Source organism: Pelodiscus sinensis, chromosome 17 (assembly GCF_049634645.1).
Source record: "Pelodiscus sinensis isolate JC-2024 chromosome 17, ASM4963464v1, whole genome shotgun sequence".
Classification (NCBI taxonomy): Eukaryota; Metazoa; Chordata; order Testudines; family Trionychidae; genus Pelodiscus; species Pelodiscus sinensis.
This window is the reverse complement of record NC_134727.1, coordinates 25,256,503-25,281,414: the sequence shown is the minus strand read 5'-3', so window position 1 is coordinate 25,281,414 and position 24,912 is coordinate 25,256,503. Positions and strand designations below refer to the sequence as shown.

The 24,912-nt window shown below is 46.6% G+C and overlaps 1 long non-coding RNA gene across 3 annotated transcripts in view; it reads left to right on the top strand.

Moving 5' to 3' along the window:
• The first annotated feature begins 12,572 nt into the window (after positions 1 to 12,572).
• The window catches only part of LOC142818728 (uncharacterized), a 114,628-nt gene continuing 102,288 nt past the window's right edge, over positions 12,573 to 24,912 (top strand). Inside the window, exons 1-2 of one of the 3 annotated variants that reach the window (XR_012896351.1) lie at positions 12,573 to 13,230; positions 24,692 to 24,756. This is a non-coding gene — a long non-coding RNA (uncharacterized LOC142818728). The remainder of the gene's footprint in view (positions 13,231 to 24,691; positions 24,757 to 24,912) is intronic. The other 2 variants (XR_012896349.1, XR_012896350.1) reach the window with 2 other exon arrangements.

Below are 24,912 nucleotides of genomic sequence, written 5' to 3'. Positions count from 1 at the left end.
AGTGCCCCAAGGGTCTGCCCCGTGGAGGCAGCAGAACCCCAGCGCCCAGTTCTTACTGCATCTACCCCCTGACTGACTAGTTCTTTTAATTGTGTCTGGTTCGGTTACAGCAACAGAAGGAGTCAGGTTAAAGTTTAAACAGTTACAGGTTTATTAAAGAGACTTATAAAGCATACGGTTACAGTGGCTATTGTTCTACTTCTTAACTGCTAGCAAATACAGGTCTTAAAATGGTTATGAAGGAAAAGGAAGATAAAATAACGGTACCAAGCGACAGCTTAATCTTTAAAGAGCTCTAATTCTATGCATGCACTAAGACAAAAGGACACATACAGGTACAATTTTTACCCCCTTCTGCGTCTCTCGATTCCAGCATGTCAGGCTAGGATCGGTCACTCAATTCCTCGGGAAGATGAATACGAGGCTGGGCATCCGCGTGTGGACCTCAGGAGACAATCACATAACCCGACCAGCAGGTAGATGGTAGATTGATACTCAGAGTGAGTGTGCGGCTGGGCCCATCTTTATACCCATGGAGTCACGTATTCTCTTTCTTATCTATGGTGCCAAATTTTGCTGGTTCGCCTTTGTGACGCCAGTTCTTACAAGGGAGTTGTGAACTTAATTTACACTTGTAACTAAATTGGGAGTACTGGACATTCTTTACTCAGCGGGAGATACCTCTCCCGGGACTGTTGTGTGATCGTATCAACATAGGTGCCAGCTAAGGGCAATTTCTGCAGCCTCTTGGTCAGCGATTGGCTTGATCACCCTCTTATCTATGTTCACAGTTATCCAGTGTCATGAATAGCCAACATACACGGGCCTTCTGTCAAGGCATCAAAGACTATGCTGATTTTATTGTTCTCTGTGTCCTGTGTGCTCCAGGCACCTCAGAGGGGCAAGCAAGATGGATGTGACGGGGGGGAGGGGGCTCTGTCTGGCTATAACAGAGCAGAGAGGGGGCACAAAAGGGTTTGGGATGGAGTTTGCTGGGTGCTTTAGGGAGTGGTCCAGGGCCAGGTCAGGGTCACCTTTAGCCCCACTGCACTACCACCCAGGAGCCACCAGCAGTGCCCAGCTGGAGCACACATCCTAAGCTCCTACCCTAGTCATAAACCCCTTGTGCACCTCAAGCCCTTATCCTAGCCCCAAGCACCCCTGCATCCAAACAGCCTCCCAGAGCTTGCATGAAGAACCCCCTCCAATACCCCAACTGCCAGTCCCAAGAGCAGCACTCCAGATCCCTTAATCCAAGACCAGAGCCTGCACCCCAACCCTCTGCCCCAGCCTGATGAGAGTGAGTGAGGATGGGCAAGAAAGGGAGGATGGAGTGAGCAGCGACGGGGCCTCAGAGAAGGGGCAATGGTATTTATAGTTGAGGTAGAGCTTGGATTGCACCTAAATTCAAAAAGTGATCTCGTTCTCAAAAAGGTTGGAGACCACTGCTCTAGACGGAGTGGGAATACTCTTAATTAACAGATGGAAAGCTAATGCTCTCGGAAATTAAGAGATACGCCCAAGACAACTCGGGCATTTTTAACAGAGTCAAGAGTAGACCCTAAGTCTTCCAATTCCTTGGTTAAAATTTCCAAAAGTGACCTTTAGGCCCAGACTTTTAAAAGTATTGAGGCACTTACCTCAAAGGGAATCAGGTGCCCAAATACCTTTAAACATTTGGCTTTGAATGAGTTGCTCCATTTTCAAAAGTGACTTAGTCTCTTGCTCCATCTGACAAAAGTTTTTTGAAGCTTATCAGAAGTCTCACTGCTGTGCCAAGTGCCAAAGTCATTTTTGAAAATAGCCCTTAGGCTCCTAAGCCACTTATGTGTGTCAGAAAATATTGCCCCTTTTCTGCTACCTTAACCAAAGACCTTCTTGCCTCCTTACTTAGTCTAGCAATAATTTACAGGCAAAAGACAGCCTGCTGGCAGGATCCGGCCTGTGGGTGCTGTGGGAAGCCCCGGGCAGGCTCCCAACTTGCTTTATCCCACCTGCATGCTGCTCAAGAACTAGGCTGTGGGGTGGTTTTTCTTTTAAAATCTGTGAGTCTGAAGGGGAGGGGGAAAGCTTCAGGAGCTCCCGCCACCAGCACAATTTCATTGGCTGGTTTCTGTCCAGAAACTGGCCAATGGGAGCTGCCTGTTTCAATAACAGGCAGCCACTGAAGCACAGGGGCTCCAGAACATATGGCTGCTGCTTGGGGGGTGGGGGGGGCAGGCAGCAGTGTTCCTTCTAATCTGCACACAGCTTCACAGGGGATTAATCAGCCCCATCCAGTCAGAAGCTCAGAGCCCCATGCACAGAGCTGACTGACTGGGTGGGGCTGATTAATCACCTGGGAAGTTGCACTGCTGTTCAGCTAAGAGGGAACACTGGCTGGCAGGGAGGCTGATTTGGGAACAGCTGCTGGCTGGTAAGTCTCCTGGCCAGTGCCTGCCTCTGGCACCACAGCTCCTCCTTTCCCCAACCCTCTGCTCCCCAGTGCAGTCCTGTCCCCTACTTCACACCCAAATCCTCTGCCCCCCCCCCCATACTCATCTCCCCTCTCTGATCTGGCACCCCAGTCCCCTGCCCCAGATCACAGTCCCCTCCTGTCCTAGCTCACAACCCAAATCCCTTCACCCGCTCCTGTACCCCAATTCCCTACCCTACATCCCAATTCAACCCCCTGCACCCCAGTCCAGTACCCCAAGTCACAACTGCCTCCTTCACCCAAACTCCCTCCCTTACCCCAAGCTCCCTTCTGCACCCAACCGCCATCCCAGACACCACATCTCCTCCATTAATATCATGGAAGAGTGCAGCCCTCAACCACTTTCCAAATACTTGGTGTCCTCCCTGCCCCCCGTCAAAATGTTTTGCACACTCCAGATTTACAGACTTTAAAGAACACTTTAGGTTTATTTTTGAAACATTTTTCCCCTCAGATTTTATTCAGAGGTGTCAGTGTTTATACCCTGACCCTGCTTCTGCTCTCTGTATTTCTACTGGATATATCTGTAGATTGGGCAACTATAGATGATACAGAAGGCCTTCAAGTAACATTGAAAAATAAATTTGGGATCCTGGGTGTGCTACCAAGAGGACTTCATGCTAGGGATGTAAAATTTATAACAAAGTTTATTTTTAAAAAGTGAGCCTGGAATAGTTACAAACAGCTGACGTAGACAAAGTGTGAGAGTTTTGGCCCAGGAGCCATCCTGTTGTAAGCTGAAAAATGGCCAAAGTTGTGATTTGTAGCTTTGCTGTCTGGCCCTGGGGGTGGGGGAAAGAACCACTTTTTAGGAAAGTGATGTGGTTGGTTTCACTACATCAGCTTATCTGCTGGGAGTAGCCTTTTTTGCTTTGAATTGTGGGTAATTCCTCAATATAAGATCAGTGAGAAGCATTATGAAAATTCAGGTGAAGATATGACCACCCATGAGAGAGAGAACAGCAGAAAACCTGCTCATCTGAGCCAGGCCAGGTCCCAGAGTTGAATGTACATATCTCCAGGGAAACTGCTTTCCAGCCTACCAATGTCTTACCCCTGTGACCTCTTGTGCTAACAGCACTTAGCCTTGTTGCTTACATCTCTTCGCCTGAATATCTAAAACCTAGACACAATCTATTTGTTAATATTGTCACTGTCTCTGATTACTCAAGTATCTTTACTTAGAGACTAGGTAGATAATATGACTGCTTAGCAGGAAGTGCCTAGGGAGATTGACTGATTAATCCCTCAGACTAAATAAAATAGTTTTTATGCATCTTGCTATTAAATGAATTCCCCCGGTTATAGTACTGTGCTTCCTGGAGCCAGGGGCAGTGCAGGAGAAATTAAACAAAACATTACTAAGTGCGCGGTTTGCACAGGAGAAGGCTGGCTGATTGCCTAATATCCCAGTTTTCTTTTTTCAGGCATTCCCAACTTAAGTGAGCGCTCTGTGAGGGAGGGAGATGTTCTCTTTCTCTCTCATCTTATTTCAACAGTTTGGTTTCTAAGGGATCTTAATTGCTTCCATCTGGAAGTGTGGCAGTGGTCCTTGACCCTGGAATGAACTGAACTCATTTCCTTCTGACTAACTCATTAACTGTCTTAAACCATGAACAATCTCAAGGCTTTTAACATTGTTTTCTAAGCCACCAGAATTCAGACAGTGTCTTTCCTTACAGTCACAAATGCAGTTGTGGATGGGAAAAAACCCTTTTAAGCCCTGAGACTTATTTAGCACATGCCATCTGTACTGAAAGTATCTAATCTACGAGCACCAACAGGGACAAGCCCTTTGTACATTTATGTTTATTTTTAAATTAGTTGTCTCTTTAGCATGGGGGTTGTGACTCTTTCACTTTAAAGCTGAAACTAACATGGGAAATTCTGCATTTATATGGTTTGGGTAGGCATGAAGTAGGGATGCAAATGACTAGTCGACTATCCAATAAGCATTTGCTTATTGGATAGTCAACACGCCAGTCAACTAGTCGCTTCCCCTCCCCTCTTGCTGCCTCTATCAGAAAGAGGTATCAAAAAGAGTGCTTCAAAGCAGCAGGGCGACATAAAGTCCAGAGCCAGATCGCAGGCTCCATGCGGTGCTGCCACTTTGAAATGCCACAGGGAACACAGGGCCAGCAGGGGACTGCTTGAGTCCCCACTGGCCCCTGTTTTCTGCAGTGTTTTCGCCTTTGAAGTGTAGCAACAGCCCTGGGCTGAGGTGCCCTTATCAATCAATCAGCAATTTTCATCAACGATTCAATTAGCCAATTACTTGAAATTTTACATCCCTAGCATGAAGTCCTCTTGGTAGCACACCCAGGATCCCAAATTTTTTTTTCAATGTTACTTGAAGGCCTTCTGTATCATATGCAGTTACTCTCTGCAGTTGAATGACATTGTACAGATTTCAGCCATGTACAGAGCCTCTTGTCTGATAGATTCTTTGGATGGGAATATGTGTAGGTGTGTTAATCAAGTTTGGTAATTAAAGAGAACACGGTTGTAGGAAACTGGGCAAAGTAACTCACGGGGTGGAAACAGAATATGCAGAGCAATTGCCATTAGGTTAAAGCATCACAGAGCTCCACTAGCTTTGCTTCTAACCAGCATTTTCTTGCACACTCTTTCCCTGGGTTCGGCCATGGCTTTACATAGGTGTAAAGCAGTGTTTCTTAAACTTTGAGACCACAGAACACCAAACAATAATATTTTTTTATGTGGAACACCTATGAAAATTTTCTTCAAAAAACAAATTGTTGTCAGACCAAAAAAAGACAAAAACAAAGAAGAGGTTGTGGCATACCTGCAACTTGTTCACAGACACCAATGTTCCGCAGAACATTGTTTAAGAAACACTGGTGTAAAAAGACCTCTCAGAGGAAGGTTATTGTATTACAATTTGAAATATATCCATGGGTCAGCCTTTCCTAAAACAGATTCATGGCCTCAGTGGTGGTCTGTCATGGAGGTGATATAATTTACTTGGCAGGTGAGAGCTGAGGGTAAAAGATTATTTAAGGGTAGCCAACTTAATACAGTTGGTTGTCAAAAAATAACGGGGACTTTTTTAAAATGGAACAAACAGAACAGGATTCCACCTACCTAGAACAGCATTTAATAGAAGACCGTGCATAGTAAAAATATAACAGTTTGAAAATATAGAAATACATATATACACATTATAACTTGATGACAAAGTGGGTCTTTGCCCACGAAAGCTTATGCTACAATAAATCTGTTAGTCTATACTGTGCCACAGGACTTCTCGTTGTTCTTGCAGATTCAGACTAACACAGCTACCCCTCTGATACAATATACACACATTATAACTTACTGCTAAGTATGCTTAACTAAATATAATGCTTTAAATCTACATATGTATTTTAGAAATGAAATGTCCGTCTGTTTGTGCAAGAATGTCTCCAAATTTGGTAGGCAGCTTCCTCTTACCCTAACTTAAAGCAAGGGCAGGGTTTGGTTGTGCCAAGAACTGGGAAGTGGTGTGAATGGGGCTGTTTTCCATAACATGCAAAGGGAGGTGCAGAAAGAGGAGGGATGTGATCCTCACACTCACAGCTGGGGGCACTGAGCGGAGAGGGGCACTGCGGACAGCCACACCAGCAGGAGACTGACTGGCTGGGGATGGTGCTCTGCATATTGGTGGCCAGGCCACCTTCTGTAGGTAAGATTTCCCTCTTCCTGCACAGCTACCAGGCGTGGCATTTGCTACGGGGTCTGGGGATTTCCCCCACCTCCACCTAAGGGGCCTACACACTCCCTCTTCTCCCGCCACTACACACAGGTGCGTGGAGATTCCCTCTTGCTGTGAGGTTTCTATGGGGCCCTATCAATTTCCCCCTTCCCCACCCCCACCACCACTTCACCTGGACTGTGGGGATTCCCTTTGCACCCTCATCCCCATGCCTCCTCATGGGCCCTAAGGATTCCCTCCTTCCTCCCTCCCCACCACGCTACTTCACCTGGGACTTGGGTATTCCCTCCTCTGCTCTCATGGCGCCTCACAGGACCTAGGGATGCTCTTCTCCCCCCTCCCTACATGTGGTTCCCTATAGGACAATGCCATGCCTACCTCTTCCCTCCCTCCCCCCACCCACCTTTGTGCCACTCCTCTCAGGGACAGAGGATTCCCTTCCCTCCCCCCCACCTCGCAACTTTGCCCACAAAATAGGGATTCCTGATTCCCCTCTCCCATGCTGCTTCATCTGGGGCCTGGGGATTCCCTCTTCCCCCCAGCCCTGTGCACTCATGGGGCCTGGACATACCCTTACACATCTGGGCAATGCCTGGAAAATCTGCTAGTAAATTACTTGTAGCTCTATCTCTGTGGGCACAGGCTATTCTCTTATAAGGGTATGTCTACACTTGCACCCTAGTTCAAACTAAGGACGCAAATGCAGGCATTCGAAACAGTCAATGAAGCAGGGATTTAAATATCCCGCATTTCATTAGCAAGATCTCACTGGGGCGCTAGTTTGAATCACAGCTGATTCGAACCAGGGCATCAAAATAGGGGCAAGTGTGTGGGTCTGCACCTGGTTGGGAGCTGCTCCCTGTGGCCCTGGCATATGCCTGCCGACGCTCCTTTATTTTCATCATGAACACAAACTCTCTTTATTTAACAAAACTTGGGTGGGGGGAATGAAACTCTGGTGAGACTGGGGAAGGGGAAAACTGGGAAGGAGCTGGAAGGGGGAAGCAAAGGGAAGAAAGGGGAGGGGAAGCTCAGGACTCAGGGTTAGGGATCTCACTGGGTCAAACTGTCACCCAGCACTGTGGGTACGGGAGCCTTGGCGTCCCCGGGGGTGTCGGGAGGGAATGGAGGGAGAAGCGGGAGGGGGAGAAATCCATGTATTTTATTTTACATCAGGAAGGGAGGCTAGTGAGGGGTAAGTGGAAGGATGTGAGGGAGGAATGAGGCACAAGCCCTCAGTGGGGCAGACCAGGGAGATTCTTAGTGCTCCTCAGGGTGGAAGCTCTCCCGCAGGGCCTCCTGGATACTGACAGCCCCCTGATATACCTCCTGGAAGGCAGCCTGTAGAAAGTGCAGCCAGGTTTGCAGCAACGCGTCCAAAGGTATGTCTACATTTGCACCCTAGTTCGAACTAGGGATGCAAATGCAGGCATTCGAAATTGCTAATGAAGCGGGGATTTAAATATCTCAAGTAATCTCTTTAAATATCTCAAAAAATGAGGAGTAACGTTAGTTCGGATCAAGGGGGTTGGTTCGAACTAACACGTCCCGGCGTGTACTTCCTGGTTCAAATCAGTTGTGATTCGAACTAGCGCGCCAGCGAGATCATGCTAATGAAGCGCTGGATATTTAAATCCCCGCTTCATTACCCTAGTTCGAACTAGGGTGCAAGTGTAGACATTCCCTAAGAGAAGCACCAGAGTACCCAGGGGCAGCTCTGGCTCCATGTTGCAGAGTGCTGTGTTATCCTGAGTGAGGGCAACCAGAGCGCACAGGCTATGTCTAGACTGCAGGCTTCTTTCGAAAGAGCCTCTTTCAAAAGATCGCGTCTAGACTGCAGGCGGATCTTTCGAAAGAGCAATCCGCTTTTTCGAAAGAGAGCACCCAGCGAGTCTGGATGCTCTCTTTTGAAGAAGCCCTATTTACATTGAAGAACGCCTTCTTTCGAAAGAGGAACTTTCGAAAGAAGGCGTTCTTCCTCGTGAAACGAGGTTTAACGCCATCGAAAGAAAAGCCGCGTTGTTTCGAAATAATTTCGAAAGAACGCGGCTTGAGTCTGGATGCAGGGGAAGTTTTTTCGGGAAAAGGCTACTTTTCCCGAAAAAACCCCTGAGTCTGGACACGGCCATAGAGACAAAAATGCTTTGCTGTCCCTCATCGAGGTAGGCAAGCAAGCAGGGAAACCTGAGAACCAGCTGTCCGGAGGGGGAGTCCCTTTAAGCACAGGCCTCACATAGCCTCAGGCAGCGGACACACAAAGTAACTCCTGACTTGATGCCCTGCTGGAACTGGTTCCAACCAGTCTTAAATGCGATTCAATGTCCACTCAGATGAACATAAGAACATAAGACGCACTATTATGAAATAGCAAAACGCTATTTCGAAATACATTTTGTGTGTAAACATGTTATTTCAAAATAAGCTATTTAGAATTAACTATTTCGAAATTAGATATTTTGAAATAATGCTGTAGTGTAGACATACCCTCACAGGTGGCGGAGGTGGTTGTTACTGTTGTGACTTATTATTTGGTTCAAGGTTTCTCTTTCCCCAGAACTCTTGCTGGGTGTTGTCTAATCCCCAAATCAGTCTTTGTGACTTCCTAAAGAGATGGGTATGACTCTAGTAGTGCTTGCTTGTAGGAGTGCACATCAAACCAGACCCATTGGCTCTGAAGGACCTTTGGTTTCTGATCTCTGTTGACCACAGGAATTAAAGATAGGAAATGACCAGAACTGATTGTCAGGAACTCGCCATCAAACATGGACTGACTTGACAACCCAAAGGACCTCTCCTCTGCATGTCAGTCTGTCCTGCTCAGCCTTAGTCTCTCCACTTCCTCTTGGTTTTCCTCAAGTCCCAGTTGCCTTCTGTCCCTTCAAGTTGTCTTCTCCCTGGTCCTCTCCATTAACTCTCTCATTTTGGGGGGCTTCCCATTGCCTGTCTCTATCCCTCCAGTGTCCCTCTTTTCTCCTCTGTCACTTCCCCACCCTCTGAAGTGAAGGACCACCTCCTCTTCACAGGAAAAATGACAGTGCATTCACCCTAAATCATGAATCTTGACATAAAGAGACAAGTCCCTTTACCATATTTACATGCAGCTAAAGGGTGGGAGGCTGTGGGTGCTAAAGTTTTATTTAGTTTTGTTTTGATCAACAATTTTTCACTAGAGTTGATTCAGAAAATTTGTTTGTTTTTTTTACCAGAAATTTGAAAGCTGAAAATGTGTGTGTTTGTTTGTTTGTTTGTTTATTTCCAGAGAAAGCAGGTGTTGGTGAAAAATGTTGTGCAGTAGTGAATCCAATTTTCCATAAAAAAAAACCAGTTGTGAAGGCAAATGCCTGACCAGCCCTGTCTCTTACTGTTGCTACCAATGGGGCTCCAGTTAGAACCAGTGGGGCCTTACAACCCCACTCACAGCCAACTCCATGCCTGCCCGACTTTCATCATGGAGGAGTCTTTGAGAAGAAGCCTAACACAGCAAGGCTATTGTGGACATACTATTGTGACACTATCGGTGATGTTTGTTATAGCCACTTCTCAGGCTTTCAATACACTGGCTGCTCCATAGTTGTGAAGATGATTCCGGAAGGAATTATTTGTGACCTTCTGCAGGGCTTAAAAAGGTTGTAGAGAAATTTGGAGTCTGCATTCCTTGGCAATGCCATGCCTTTAGCTTATGAGGAAATGTTAGGGCCCCTACAGCACTTACCTTTTTTTATAGCACCTCTTTCCTACTGAGCATCTATCTCAGACCCACCTCAGAGGTCTGTATCACACTGTGGCCCTGTCTACTTCAGGATTTACTTCTCTCTCCCTCCTTGTCCTCACCCAGCTACTCACTTTCTCTCGTGTTTTATGCCCTCTCCTTCCTTTCTAGTTCATCCCACTTTCCATGGACCAAATTTCTTTATGCAAATTGTTGATCTCTATTTTCCAGGTGTGTCCAGCTAGCTGGGGGCATTATATCAGCATTTGGCCTACCTGTCCTTAGGAAGAAAATGTTTGAGCGATCACTTTCAGGAATGTTTCTGTGTCATATAGTCTCAGACAGGTAGACTTGTTAGTCTGTAACTTTGAAAAAACAACATGTAGTCCTGTAGCATCTTTGAGACTAACAAAAAAATATCATGAGCTTTTATAAATAAAACCCTCTCCCTTGGAGAAAAAAGGGGGAACCTCCTAATTTATAACAGAAAAAGAAGGTAGACAGGGATTTAAAAAAACCTGTCAATTGTAGTGCCACTGCTTTTGAGGCTGAGTAGCTTGTAAGTAGCCCATAATTAGCTTTTAATGTCATTTGGGTGTTGAATATAACAGTTCATCCAGTTTATGTCTTTGTTCAGGCCATGAAAGAGAATGTCAAATTTGCATATCAAGGCCAGTTCTTCAGTTGCTTTCTGTGGTTGGTTTTTGAAATTCCTTTGTAGAAGAATGGTTACTTTTAAATCCATTGAGTGCCTGCCCACGTAGGTTAAAATATGTTCTTATAGGTTTTTGTGTATTACCATTTCTGATATCTGACTTGAGTCCATTTAACCTTTGTCGAAGAGACTGACCAGTTTCTGTGTCATATATAAAAGAACAGAGCAGTGGAGCAGAAAGTGACTTAGGATTATTAAAAAAAGGACACTAAGCATTTTAATTATTGGATGATATAGTTTTTTGTGAAGATGCTTGTAAAAATCTCTCTGTGCATTTTGTAAATAGAAAGAGAAAAAGAGTTAGGCTGTGTTCTGCAGGCCAGAAACGCGAGAGACAGTCATGGGGACAAGAATTCTAGAGATATCAAAGTTGCACCAAAACAAGGCTGCGGTGCACAGTAATCAGTAAAGGTAGAATTAGCGCATCTAGACTTAAAAACTAGTACGAATTAGCGTTTTGCTAATTCGAACTAGCATGTCCACACTGAGTGGACCCTGAACCGAGGTTAAGGATGGCCGGAAGCAGTGCCGGCAGGGCATCAAATTAGGACTTAGAACGTGGAGCTGCTGTCTCAGGCTAGCCGATAGCTTTGCTTAAAGGGACCCAACTCCCACCCCGGACAGACAGTTCTCAGGGGTGCCCCGCTTTCAAAGCAGTCCTGGCTTGGAGTGCCCTGAGTGCCCACACTTGGCACATCACAGCACTCGGCCATGAGCCCGGCTACACTTGCCGCAGGCTGCCATCTGGAGGGGGGGTCAATCAAGGGGCTTCAGGAGAGCTTGCACCCCGAGGAGCCCGCAGAGCCAGCCCAGTCATCCCCATCAGGGGCTCGTACCCCTTTCCTCCCTCACCTCCTTCCACTTACCCTTCCCTACCCCCCCTTCCTGATGTACAAAATAAAGGACATGTGTGTTCAAAAATAGAAACTCTCTTTATTGAACAAAACTCGGGGAGACTGGGAAAAGGAGGTGGGAGAGGGGAAGAGAGGGGGTGGGAGAGGGGAGGGCAACTAAAATGATCAGAGGTTTGGAACAGGTCCCATATGAAGAGAGGATAAAGAGACTGGGACTTTTCAGCTTAGAAAAGGCTAGAACTATAACAGAGTTTAAAGAGAAGTGAGATAAGGTCATGGAGGTTGGGTCCATGGAGTGGTATTAGCCAGGGGGTAGAAATGGTGTCCCTGGCCTCTGTTTGTGGAAGGCTGGAGAGGGATGGCACGAGACAAATGGCTTGGTCATTGTCTTTGGTCCATCCCCTCCAGGGTCCCTAGTGTTGGCCGCTGTCGGCAGACAGGCTACTGGGCTAGATGGACCTTTGGTCTGACCCAGTACGGCCATTCTAAGCTCAGGGCGCAGGGTCGGGGGTCTCAGTGGACCACCTTGATTTTCATGCAAACCTGCTCCAGGGAGGCCAGACTGGCAGCTATCCTGCCCTAGACGGCCACTTTCCTGTGCCTAGTGTGGAGGTCGTGGATGAGGTCCACGATGTCTGCACTAGACCAGGCAGGCGCCCGCCTCCTGTGGACCTGGGCAGGCTCCTAGGAGCCACCGGCCTGGTCCCGGGAAGAGGCGAAGGGCTGGGTGGCAGCGGGTGGCTGGCTCAAGCCGTGCCACGTGCAGGGACTGCTGGCTGGGTGCTGGCAGGCTTGCACCTGGCACGGGCACCGTAACCAGCCCCTACCCCTTTAAGGGCTCCGGGGCTGGGAGGAGGGCAGAAGAGTTTCCCTGGTGGTGCCCAGAGTGGCCACCAGGGAAAGCTGGGGAGGGCTAGCCTCCCATTAGTTCGAATTAAGTGGCTACACAGCCCTTAATTCGAAATAGTTAATTCGAACTAGGCGTTAGTCCTCGTGGAATGAGGTTTACCTAGTTCGAATTAAGTGCTCTGCTAGTTCCAATTAAGTTCAAACTAGCGGTTTGCATGTGTAGTGCCTATCAAAGTTAATTCGAACTAACGTCTGTTAGTTCGAATTAACTTTGTAGTGTAGACATACCCTAAGTTTAAAAGTTTCATGCAACCCATCAAATAAACATTTATCTGACCTCACAGAAGAGTTTTCTCCCACCACCAAGCCTGAATCTCCAGTTATATCATCTTCCACCCCTGTAGAATTTGAGTGCCTCCTATCCTGTCCTCCTGCCTTGATTTTGGTTTCTTTTTTCTCCTCCCCTACCCCATTCTGCCTGTCCTCTGTCTCCAAACATTCTGAAATACAACAGTTCCTGGGAAAATTCTGAGTATTTAGGCCATTGCTCTATCTCCGTTCTCTTGCACTTTCACTTTCCCCAGCCACAGCTCTCTCTCTTCCCTCCCCCACCTATATTTTTGGAGGATGCTGCCTAAAGGAAAAGTGAAAGTGACCAGCCTTTGTTTTGACGGCAGAGAAAAACAGCCCGGTTGGGGTTCACGCAGCCTGTGCCTCAGAAACACAAGACACAAGACTCAGTCTCCAAATGGCAGTTTGCTAGGAAATGAGATCCTACACACCTCTGGAAATAGCAGACAACCTGTGGGTGCAGTCTGGACCAGACTAAGCATCTGCCCCACTGCCTGCTGTGTCCTAGCCACCGTGGTTCCCTAAGGACTATGCTGAAGAGGAAAAGAGATACATGTACAGGTAAGGTGTTTCTTGACACAATTCTAGGTGGGGGCAGCCCTGGGGAGCTCTCGTGAACCTGACAGTTAGGCTCAGCATGTTGGAATCCTCCACTAAGACTACGGGAACTGAGACTAGGGTGAAGAGGGTGCTGAGGGAAAGAAAGGCCCAAGGGGACAGAGAGAAAGGGCAGGGCTGGGAGGGAAGTGACTGAAGAAAAGGCTAACGGGAGTGGGAAAGGGATGCCAAGAGGGCAGAGGGAAGGGACAAGGTGGGGAGGTGGGAAGAGGATTAAAGGGAAGAGAAGAGCTGGAAGGGGGACCAAAGGAGCAGAGGGAAAGGATGGGAGTGTTGGAGTGGGGGCAGAGGGAAATGGGAAGGCTGAGGGAGCAGAGAGAAGGGAGAGATAGGAAGGAAAGCTGGAGGGGAGAGGAAAGAGAGAGGTGAGAGGGAGACCAAAGGGGCATAGGGAAAGGAGAGAGGGAGGAGGAGGAAGGCCTTAGTGGTTCCCTAAGGACTATACTGAAATGGGGAGAGGGGAACCAAAGGGCCATAGGGAAAGGAGCAGATGAAAGGGAAGAGAGAGAAAGGGAGGGTAAGCCTGAGGGAAAGCAGGGAGATGGGGTGGGTCTGGGGTAGAGTTTCTATAGGGCAGCAAGTGTAAAGGTTTTTTGTTCCGAACAAACTGTTCCTGTAGTTAATTTCCATTGTCCATTTGGAGGCCAAGGCTTCTTGTTATTATCCTCTGACTTTTTGGGCTGACTGGATTGGAAATCAGGATTCCCTCCCATGGGTGGGGGTTTTGTGAAAAGAAATTGAGTTTGTGAAGCACTTAGGGCTCGTCTAAACAAACATTTGGTTTGCAGCAAGCAGGGCTGTGAGTCTACGCTGCGCTAGCTTGCCCCAGACTTACGGTCTGACATGCATCAGTAGTTCCTTAGTGTGCTTTGATCTAATCCTCTTTGAAATGAGACTAATCAAAGCACACTCATGATGCTTGTCAGCAGAGTCCCCATGTCAGCAGAGTTAACTTGAGGCAGGCTAGTACAGAGTAGAATTACTCCCATGCTCGCGTTGCTGTTGCTCAGCAATTTCTCAAGGAAACAGCATGAAACTGACATACCTCCCACTCCTCTTCCCCCCCCAGGATTTTGAGAGCAGCATTAAAATTGATCATTTATATCACTATCACTCAGCTGTTGCTTTGCAGAACTATGAATAGCAATAGAGGTATGGGAGCCAGCTGTCCTCAGACTCAGGAAGACATCCATTTACACTCAGTTCGCATTAGGATGCCTTTGTAACCATAAGGGGCAGGAATGTCCATTTGTTTAAAACCCTGTAAATGCTGCACACTTTTGTGGCTTTGGTCTACCCTCACCCCACCATGAGGCAAATCTTCCCATTCCTCATTAACAGGTACATTTCTAAAGTCAATTAATTGTGCATTTGTAAAACCAGCTATCACAGTCCTTGCACTAAGCAACAGGTGTGGACTTTAAGGACTGCATCAATAGAAATTAGTGAGGGAAATTCCCATTAACAGTTGTTCCCTTCCATACTTTTTCTAGTGCTTTTTGTGACTTTCATTTTGCACTGAACTGTCCTGTGACATGCAGGATGTTTTCCTAGGACTTGCTTTTTAAAGTCTCTGGATATGCTTAGTTACTTTGGCCTGGCAGGTTTGAACAGGCTGGGCAATCTCTCTTTGAGCAAAATAATCTGGGGAAAGTTGAAGGATAATTGGAGGCTCTCTTCCTCCAGCACATGCTTCTGGAAATCCTTGTGACATTGTGCAATCTGGTGTTTTCTAAAGGGAAGGGGAAACGTCTGTTCACGAGACAGAGGACTGTCATGCTTACCAGGGTGGACTGAGAACTACACAGAGATGGGGAACTCCTAACAGAGGCAGGGAGATTTCTCGAAAGTGTCCTTCAGTTTCAAAGGTAATAGGATTATAGAGCAGTGTCATCTGGTACTTGGAGGTGACAAGCATTTCAGCTGGGGTGTAATACAGAGAGTTCTGGGGGCACTTCTGAGATGGTCAATTCAAGGCAAATTCCTTAGAAACAGGGCTACTTACAGCCCAAAATAAATTGGGGCTTATTTTGAGGTACGCGCTACTGTGTAGACATGCCCTAAGACACAACAGTTCTCCACCACCAGTACCACTCCTTGTGCAGACCAAGAGGTTATGAAAACCCATCTCGCCAAATCTAAACAAGTTCCTCTGCTCCCAAATGACCAACCACATTTCCAGGCCAATTTATAACTTCAATCTTAGCCCAAAAGCACACCAATGGCCAGTTCTTTAGATTCTGAAATGTAAAGGTTTATTCATAGAAAGCAAGCAAGCAAGTTAAAATTGTTAAAGGAATCAAATATATACACCTATTGCAAAATTCGTGGTGCAGGCTTGTAGCAGAGGTAGAATAATCTGCTGTCTTAAATCAAGTCTTTGGAAGACATCCACTGTTAGGATGGGTCATCAGTCCTTTGTTCAAGCTTCAGTTCATAGCAAAGATCCTCCAGAGGTAAGAAGCCAGACTGAAGACAAAATGGAGGCATTTCCAGGGTCCTTTTTATATCCTCAGCCATGTGGAGAGACTCACATTGTTTTCCTGTGTCAAAGCATATTCCAAGATGTTGTTTGTCACATGAGCAAGTCATCTGTCCAGGCAAGATTCTGTTCTTTGCAGGAAGACCCCCTTGCTCCCATGCTGGGCTGAACATTCACAGAAAAGCTCACCAGACGTGAACTGTCAAATACCACTATTCACTTCACTAATGGTCCTTTCACAGTAGGCTGGCCAAGCCTCCTGTTACAGTCTCCCAGAAGAAAATATCTGAAATATAAGTACACAGCCAATAATTATAACTTCAAATACAAAAATGATACATGCATACAAATTGCATACACATTACCAGCAAATTATAAGATACTTTAGTTGACCAGATTTGGAGCAAACATGTAACAGGGGTTGCAACAATGAGCTGTATAGTCATCGATTAATCTGATAACGTGGGCCTGGAATCTCTCTTCCTCCAGCGCATGCTTCTGGAAATCCTTGTGACATGATGAAATCTGGTGTTTTCTAAAAAAAATGGGAAAACTTCCATTCATAAGACAGAGACCTGTCATGCTTACCAAGGGGGACCGAGAAGTACACAAAGTTGGGGGAACTGCCAGTCGACACTAGGAGAATTCTTCAGTCACCTTTAGTTCTGAACATCATAGAATTATAAAGAGCAGTGTCTGCTAGTGCTTGGAGCATTTCAATTGGGGATGGTGTTGCTTTCATTGACTTGCCTCCACAAGATGTTGCCTACCCAGCATTTGTACATGTATAATGCTCTGACTGTCACGTATTTCATGTCTAATTCTGTATAGATGTTATCTGTAAAATCCGACATTCCTTCTAATAATCTTGCAGTGCAATGATATCCCTTCTATTTCTGCTGTTCCTGAATCTCCTCTTCTACTGCACTGCTCTGCTTTTTCTTGGGGAAATCTTTCCAGGCTGCAAGGTTTTTTTTCTCCTTTCCCATTCCTCTCCCTGCACTGTGTGTGCGCTCTCTCTCTCTCTCTTTCCGCCCCTCCCCCTTCTTTCTGTTGTTCTGTGCCCCACTTCCAGCCTCTCATCATGTCACTTTAAAAATCTTCACCTCCTTCCCTTGCCCTGTGCTTTAGTTGCTCCTCCCTATACTTTATTAAGCAGCCCCCTTATTCACTATATTTTCATTTGTTCTGTACGTTACAGTAATTTTACTTGTAGGTGAATTCTGCACCGAAAAAATTAAAAATCCTGCACCAAATAATTAAAAATCCTGCATGCAATATTTTAAAATTCTGCAAAATTCTGGTTATTTTATTTGTCAAAATAGCATAATATAATCACACCCATTTCAATTATTTTGATAATTTATTTCAAAATACCAGTCAGCAAGTATGTCTGTAATAATATAGAAAGCAAAAAAGATTTGGGAAATATTTAATGACAAATAGATTCCTTACCAGGCATATTAAAGGTCTAGAGAACATGAGCCATGAGGGAAGACTGAAAGAATTGGGCTTGTGTAGTTTGGAAAGGAGAAGACTGAGAGGGGACATGATAGCAGTTTTCAGGTATCTAAAAGGACATCACAAGGAGGAGGAAGACAAATTGTTTTCTTTGCCTCTGAGGTTAGGACGAGAAGCAATGGGCTTAAGCTGCAGCAAGGGAGGTTTAGGTCGGACATTAGGAAAAACTTCCCAACTGTCAGAGTGATTAAACACTGGAATAAATTGCCTAGGGAGGTTGTGAAATCTCCATCGCTGGAGATATTTAAGAACAGGTTAGATAGACATCTCTCAGGGATGATCTAAAATGGTGTTTGGTCCTGCCGTGAGGGCAGGGGACTGGACTCGATGACCTCTCAAGGTCCCTTCCAGTCCTAGGCTACGTCTAGATTGCATCTCTTTTTCGTAAAAGGGATGCAAATTAGACTTATCGCAATTGCTAATGTAGCGGGGATTTAAATCTCCCCCGCTTCATTAGCATAAAAATGGCTGCCGCTTTTTTTCGGCACGGAGCTTTGCCGGAAAAAAGCGCCAGTCTAGACATCTAAAGCCTTTTCCGAAAGATCCATGTCAAGACTGGCGCTTTTTTCCGGCAAAGCTCCGTGCCGAAAAAAAGCAGCAGCCATTTTTATGCTAATGAAGTGGGGGAGATTTAAATCCCCGCTTCATTAGCAATTGTGATAAGTCTAATTTGCATCCCTTTTATGAAAAAGAGATGCAATCTAGACGTAGCCCTAGTGTTCTATGATTTAGTCCAGAACTCTGAGTAATAAGTCATTTAAACTACACCTCAGAACTGTATTTCTCAGAAGCAGGGCAAAGGCTTGACAGAGTCATGAGTAACAGAAGATCTGAGGGAGAGAGAAGTAATTTCTGGGGAGGAGCCTAGGTGTGAACTTAGGGTTGTTGAGTATGGGTGGGAAAAGTATAAAACAGGGATTTTTAGAAGCGGGGAGCAGAAAGGGATTATTAGAGAGCTTCCCCCAGGCAGACCTGGACTGAGCCCTAGCCTCTCCCATTCATTCAGGCACATCTGTCCTTGTCCTATGTGTCTTTGAGCCCTCTCTCCATATGTGTCCCTCCACTTCCATTCAGACGCCCACTCCCCCATTCCCATGTGGCCTTGCTGTTCCAATGTGACCCTGCACCTCCACTTCCATTTAGCCCGTGCCCCAGTCTGTCCTCTTCCACTAACATTATGAGCCCCTCTCTGTGATCCCCAAGCAGCCCCACACTATCTGTCTCCCCAGATCTCCTGTCTCCTACCTGGTCCAACAGGCACAGTGAAGAAGGCACTGCAGGCTCTTTCTGTTCCCTATCATAGCTGGGGTTGGGCTGCTCTGTTCTAGCACCACAGCAGATTCTGGTGGGCAAAAGACAGGACTTACAGTAACTTTCCAGCAGAACCTATATTCTGAAAACTAATATGCAGCACATGAATTATGTGCATGCACAGCGGTGCACAGTTCCCTAGGAATAATTACAGAAGCCCTTTGAGAGCTTGGCGAACACTGAGCTTAGAGTTGTATCAACCAAGAGTAACTAACCAAGCCAAAAGTAGAATGATTACCCCCACTTTACAGATAAGGACCTGAGAATTGACTTGTCCTAAGTCAGTGGCAGGAATGAATCCTGTACTCCTGAATTCTAGTCCAGCACCACCATTACAAGGCCATCCTCCACAGACTCTGCCATGTCACTCTCTCACTCACTGTCTGCAGGAACCTCAGAAAACTGTTCTCACCAGGCCTGGGTGCACGTGTGGATCCGAGAAGGGAAGCTAATCACACCACCTGCAGAGCAGAGACAAGGCAGGTCGGGGTGGGTGAGATCGTGCCAGGTAGATTCTGAGAAAGGAGGGGTCACCGCTTCTGGAGGCCTCCTTGAACTGCAGACCAGGGAGAGCAGCTTCTGGAGGCTGCTGTGCAACAGGCTAGTTAAGCACAACAGCATGCTGAGACAGTGGCACCAATTCAGGACTGAGTTGATGCCACCCATTGTTTCCTGCAGCAGCCTCCTCACCCTTAGTTTTTCTTTGCAGCCTCCCAGCCAGGTCTTGACCTGGCAAACCCCAGTTATGATGTGTCTAGACTACAGGATTTTTTCAAAAAAACTTCTCCTGCGTCTAGACTGCTGCTGCGTTCTTTCGAAAGTAAATCGAAAGAACGCAGCAGTTTTTTCAACCGTGGAAAACCTCGTTTTACGAGGGAGAACAGTTTGGCTGATCATTTGTGAGCCAATACAAATTGGTTGTATTGCTGTTGATACAAAGGCTAGTTTGGGCCTTTGGGCTGACACCCAGAGAAAGGGCTGGTTCAGAGCCATCCCAAATGGGGAGAGAGAGAGAGAGAGAGAGAGAAAGTGTGTGTGTGTGTGTGTGTGTGTGTGTGTGTTAGGTGGAGTGTCTCCTGGAGCGCACCTGTGTGTAGGGGGAGCATGCCCCCTTCTATGCCCCATTATGGCATGCAGCTTCCCCCCACTTGGGTGGTGTGCCTGTTCCGGGGACCAGGCTGTGACTGTACCTACTCCCCACACTTCCAGGACATTATGTGAGCCGTGAGAAGTACATAAAGTGGATTTTTCACAAAGCCCTACGGGAGCTACTCTCCCCTTCAATAGACACCTGAGTAAGGAACATGGCTGACTCCACAGAGAGCTATTGAAATTGATGCATGTGCTTTCCCGATACATTTGGACCATCTCAACAAGAATCCCAGCTGGGTTAAGCAGTGTTCCTTGTGAGTCAGAGATCCTGGGGAACTGGGGTCAGCCCAAAAATGGCTAGATGGATTTTCTTCAAATTTTCCAGGAATAAGAAATTCTCTCCTGGGTTAAAGACTTACCATGAGGCAAATCTGCTTAGGAGAAAGTTTCTTAAGAGAAGATATAAACAACTGCAAATCGGGGTTAAGAAAAGACATGCCCTCTGATGGGGTCTGCCTACTGCCTGGTTCCAATTTGCTCTGAGGTGTTCAGTGATGACTGGCTTGCCTAGGACTGTAGAGGGCAGTAGCACCTGCAAGAATGTCCTTATGCAAAGGTAAAACCTGTCATACAAAACAAATAAAGGACAAACAGGAAATATGCCCACATTCTTAACTGGCACCGCACCGCGGTGTGTGGTAGGCAAATAAGGCTTCCAATGATCTCAGCTCCAGATTGTTAGTATGGGTCTGTTTTACTGGCTTTGTGTTTATTTTCTGGGTGTCCTTCATGTTGAAATGGAGAGGCAATCCTAGAGTGTCCTTGTTTGTTCCTTTTTTAAAATATTAGTTTAGCACGCCGTTTTCATTTTCTTGTTTTATCAGAGGTGACTTGCAAGGAAAGCTTTTTTCAAAAATTGCTCATGTTTGTTGTTGCTTTTGTTTGTCCTCAGAGCCTTCTGGACACCATCCTCACCTAAAAGAGACCCATTCCCAGCCTCAAGGAACAGATTAGCTACCTTAGACAAAGCACAGTGTTCCAGAGGCTGGGTTCCACTCGTTGCACTGTTGTGGCAACATAAAAGGGCTAACAGAATCAGGCCCTACAGGGGAATACCCTTGTAGCAAGGGAATTCCCTGGCTGGTGTAGAATTGAGTATGTTTGGGAGGAGTGCGTGGGCTGAGAAGGGGTCTGGGCAGAGTGTGTTATTTTGAGCCAGTGTTACAAGCCAGCTCCCCTTAGAGGAGATTTTTTATAGTCAAGGCATATGCTTTTATTAATCTTTAGATACCATAGCAGCCTAGTTGGAATTGCATTTGACTGAGCTCTGTTGATGTGAATAATACAGCTCATGCCCAGATATGGATGCCTGTGTTGTACATTTTTTCAAGTATTCACAGTGGGTTGTAAATTGCGTTAGCCACAGGATGACGTCAGATGGGAAAGAACAATGGAGGCTAGTGGCCGTCCATATTCCTCTCCCACTCCGCTGCCAGGTGGAGTGAAGAGCAGGTGAGGCGCTGATTCTGGAGCAGCATGTCGGCCAAACTGTCTCACCAGATTCTGATCCCTTTGGCCAGTGTCAGTTTGGCGTCGTCAGCCTGTTGAGATCAGTGGCATGACTCCGGATTTGCATTCCTGGATCTATAGCCCTTGGATTCCCATCTCCCCTTTCTTATCTTGCTGCTCTCCCCTGGGGTGCTGCAGGCCCCAGAAGGGCCTTGCAGGGGAGGTTTCCCTGGCCTGTACCTTGTACAAACAGCTGTTGCACGTAACAGACATCAGCACTGCAGATTCATCCGGGGTTGGGTTGGGGTTGAGTCTGTCTCTGCTTGAGCCACTACCATGTTTGTCACCCCATTGTCTCCTTTCCTGCTCTCCCACCTGCCCTGGAGGCTGAGCGTGTAACTCCACACCAGAGAGTCAAACTTATTCCAGTGGCATCACTGGACTTGCATCAGAGATGAATTTGGCCCCAGGTCTGGAGCCCAGCCCTAGTTCTCCAGTATAGTGGCAAAGAACCTACTACCAAACCACAGGGCTCTTCCCCTTCCCCCTCCCCCATTTCATTTCTAGGGTCACAACTGAATTGACAGGTGCATGTTGCTGTTTTCTGGGAAATACAGTAATGGTTGCATGGTGCTTCCTGCAAGGAGGAAAACAGCAGAGCCTATTCCAGGCGCTGCTCTGTGAGGCTGTGTCTAATACGTTGCATGGGGTGATTCAGGGCCTTTCTAGTTGCTCTGCAAATTCAGGCCTTTGAGTCTCTTACCTCAGAGGCTGCTACTTGCTCTTAAGCTAACACCCAACCCAGCCCTTTCCTGTCTCATCACGAGCCTCTGCAGGGGAAAGAAAGCTGTAGCAGCCGCGCTTCTCACTTCACAGCTGCTGTGGACACATGCCAGTGACAGGCCCCGTCCCACCGGTCTCTCATTTGTGGCAGCTTTCCCTAAGCAGTAACAGTGATCCAGAGAGCATTTGAATGTTTGCTGCTTGGTGGTGTGTACTAGACTTTACCAGGGAGCGGTCCTACAAAAAGGGGATGGTGTGTATGTAGGGCCTGTGCTCCGCTAACACACAGGAGGTTGGGGGGGCTGCACTGAAAGCAAGAAAGGTTGTCCCAGACTCATTTGAGGGCCCATACCATAGGTCTCTTCCTCACCTGTGTTTTCTAGCAGCAGGGCCCTGCTCTCTGTTGACTTTTGCCAGCTTCACCTCTCTGTCGATTTTTGCCAGTCTCTTGGGCCAGCTGGGGGATACTCTTGGGAAGCCTTTGCACGCAGGTGTCTAAAATGCAGTGGTGGCATCATGATGAAAGCTTCTCAACATAGCAGGAAAGTGATACAGTGTAACTTGAGGACTGCTACCCATGGAGAATAGAACTTCCTGTCGGACAGCAGGACAGGAGAGGGGTTGGGGTAGGAGGTGAGCTTGCAAGGGGAGGGAAGGAAACAAGGAAGGGGACGTGATCAGCTCTGGGAATGAGCCCGGGCAGGGGAAAAAGGACTTTCTGGGGAGGGGTCTTTGATATTATGGTTGCAAGGGAAGACAAAGGAGACTGTAAGTCTGGCTGGGGTCCTTTCCTTTCCATCTTATCTCAAGCGTTGTGCATCTGGTTCTGGTGCAATGTAAGAGCAAGTAGATACACAGAATTTTATTCCCATAGGTCAGTGGCTTAAGTTTGGTGCAAGCCAGTGGTGGTCACTTCCTGGTGGTGGTTCACTGAGCTAATAAAAGGAACAGGCTTTTTGGCCCTATCACTACCATCCCATCACAACGCGCAGGCTTGAGGGCATCCTCAACTCTGAGGCTATGCAGGGGTCAGATGACCAGCATGGAGACCAAACTGCCTGGCAGTGCACTGACCTGCGTGAGAGGGATTACCCTTTTTGTCACAGCCAGAGTCTTTCCTGCCAGTTTTTGTCTCAGCCCACACACAGGAAGCTCATTGTAGCAGTGGAGATACGTTGATAGGTTTTGCATCGGGTGGTGTGTCAGGCGGGTCATGATCTGTGGACAGCTCCCTTCTGATTATGAGTTTGGAGGCTCTTTGTAGGTTTCCTCCAATGTGGTCACTCTCTGAGAGTTCTTATGTAGTTGGGGAGAAATTGGTGCCCATTTTACCTCTGGAAAAGCAAATGGGAATACTTTTGGAATATTTCCTGCCTTAGAAGAACCTGTTTTGTCTTGGGATAGCATTTGATTCTGGATGAGGTCTGTTATTTAATCCCTAATGCGTTCCTTCCCTTAACCGAGTTCTCCTGGCTCATTTACTACTGTCTTTCTCTATGGCAGTAAGGTTCGTGTACCTTATATTCAGCTGTGAAATGTATAGTTGCAGTGGGTCGCAGGTGTTTTCATGATGGTGGTGTTCTTGCCGCATTGTCATTATGAGTGCAGTGTGTGTGCATGTCCTGTGCTTCCATGATATGCATGACATCCATGTTAAGAAATCCCTCTAATGCAGCTCAGTGCAGAGCTCTGTTGGAAGCACCGCCAAGGTAGCTTGGTCTCCATGCTGGTCATTTGAGCTTCACAGTTGAGGATGTCAAGCAAAAGCGCAAGTTGTGACAGTATGGTTGGGATTCTGCTATTCTCCATATTAAGAAATACCTTACTCTGCGAACTGTTCAGCTGACATCCGTGGGACTAGTTGCTGAGTATAAGGTTCTAATTAGAAGCCAGCCTTGTGTTATTTATAAAGTAGGCTCATATTTAATGCTTGTGCTTTCCAGTTAAACAACACACAGATGTCCTACTGGTTCTGTCTCATTGGCACTTTGCACGCTGTGTGCACTAAATAATTGTGATATCTTTATGATAAGTAACAGCCAAGAAATATGTGAGTTGATTAGGTTAATTGTGCTGACAGCTGTCCTCAAGCCACGTAGCTGTAACCTACAGTCCATATCGTAAATTCTACAATAGCTTCAGCCAAAAGCTGCTGGGATTCTCTTTACCTATTCAAGCAGATTTCTTGTGTATATGATAATGGCTGATCTGTGTTGGGGGCTTAGATTTCATTTCTTAGGAGACTCTAAAGGAGATGATAAAACTAGCAGTCGGCCTCTGTCAACTTGGGCTCAAGAGAGCAAGGAAAACCAGACAGAACCAGAAGGTCAGGCTTTAAAGACCGAATTAAATGTTTATAGTTCCTTAAGTGGGAGCAGTACAATAGTCTGCAGTGCTGTTTAAATCCATTGTGTTCATGGACAGGGAGAAGGGCGAGTGAATGAGAGAGATGCTGGAAAGTCTATTGATGAAAAACAAAGAAGGGGAGCCCTGTTTTCTTCCATTAGCCTTGGGCAAAAGAGAAAGTCCTGCAATGAAGGCAAGTGCCCCTTCTCCATTGGGGAAGTTGTCAAAGTCCTATTAAAGCCTTTTAATAATGGGAGTTGGGCCAGGTCCCAATTCTTTGCCAACTTATGCACCCATTGAATTTATTTACGTGATGTATAACCCACAATTTCCACTTAAAATGCTGTTTTTCTTCTCTAGGGATTAGAAGCCCAAATAGGGAATCGAATGGGGTCTGCATTCTCAGATGAAGACCAGCTACTCAGGTACTGGTCTTAATGGGTACGTCCCAGATAGGGGTCTCATATATGATCACAGCTGTTACAGGGAGAAATGTCACATTAGGCCATAAGTTTCTTCCTCCTACAGAGAAAAGCCATATTAGCTATTTAAAGTGACACTACACCCATCTGAGCCAAAAG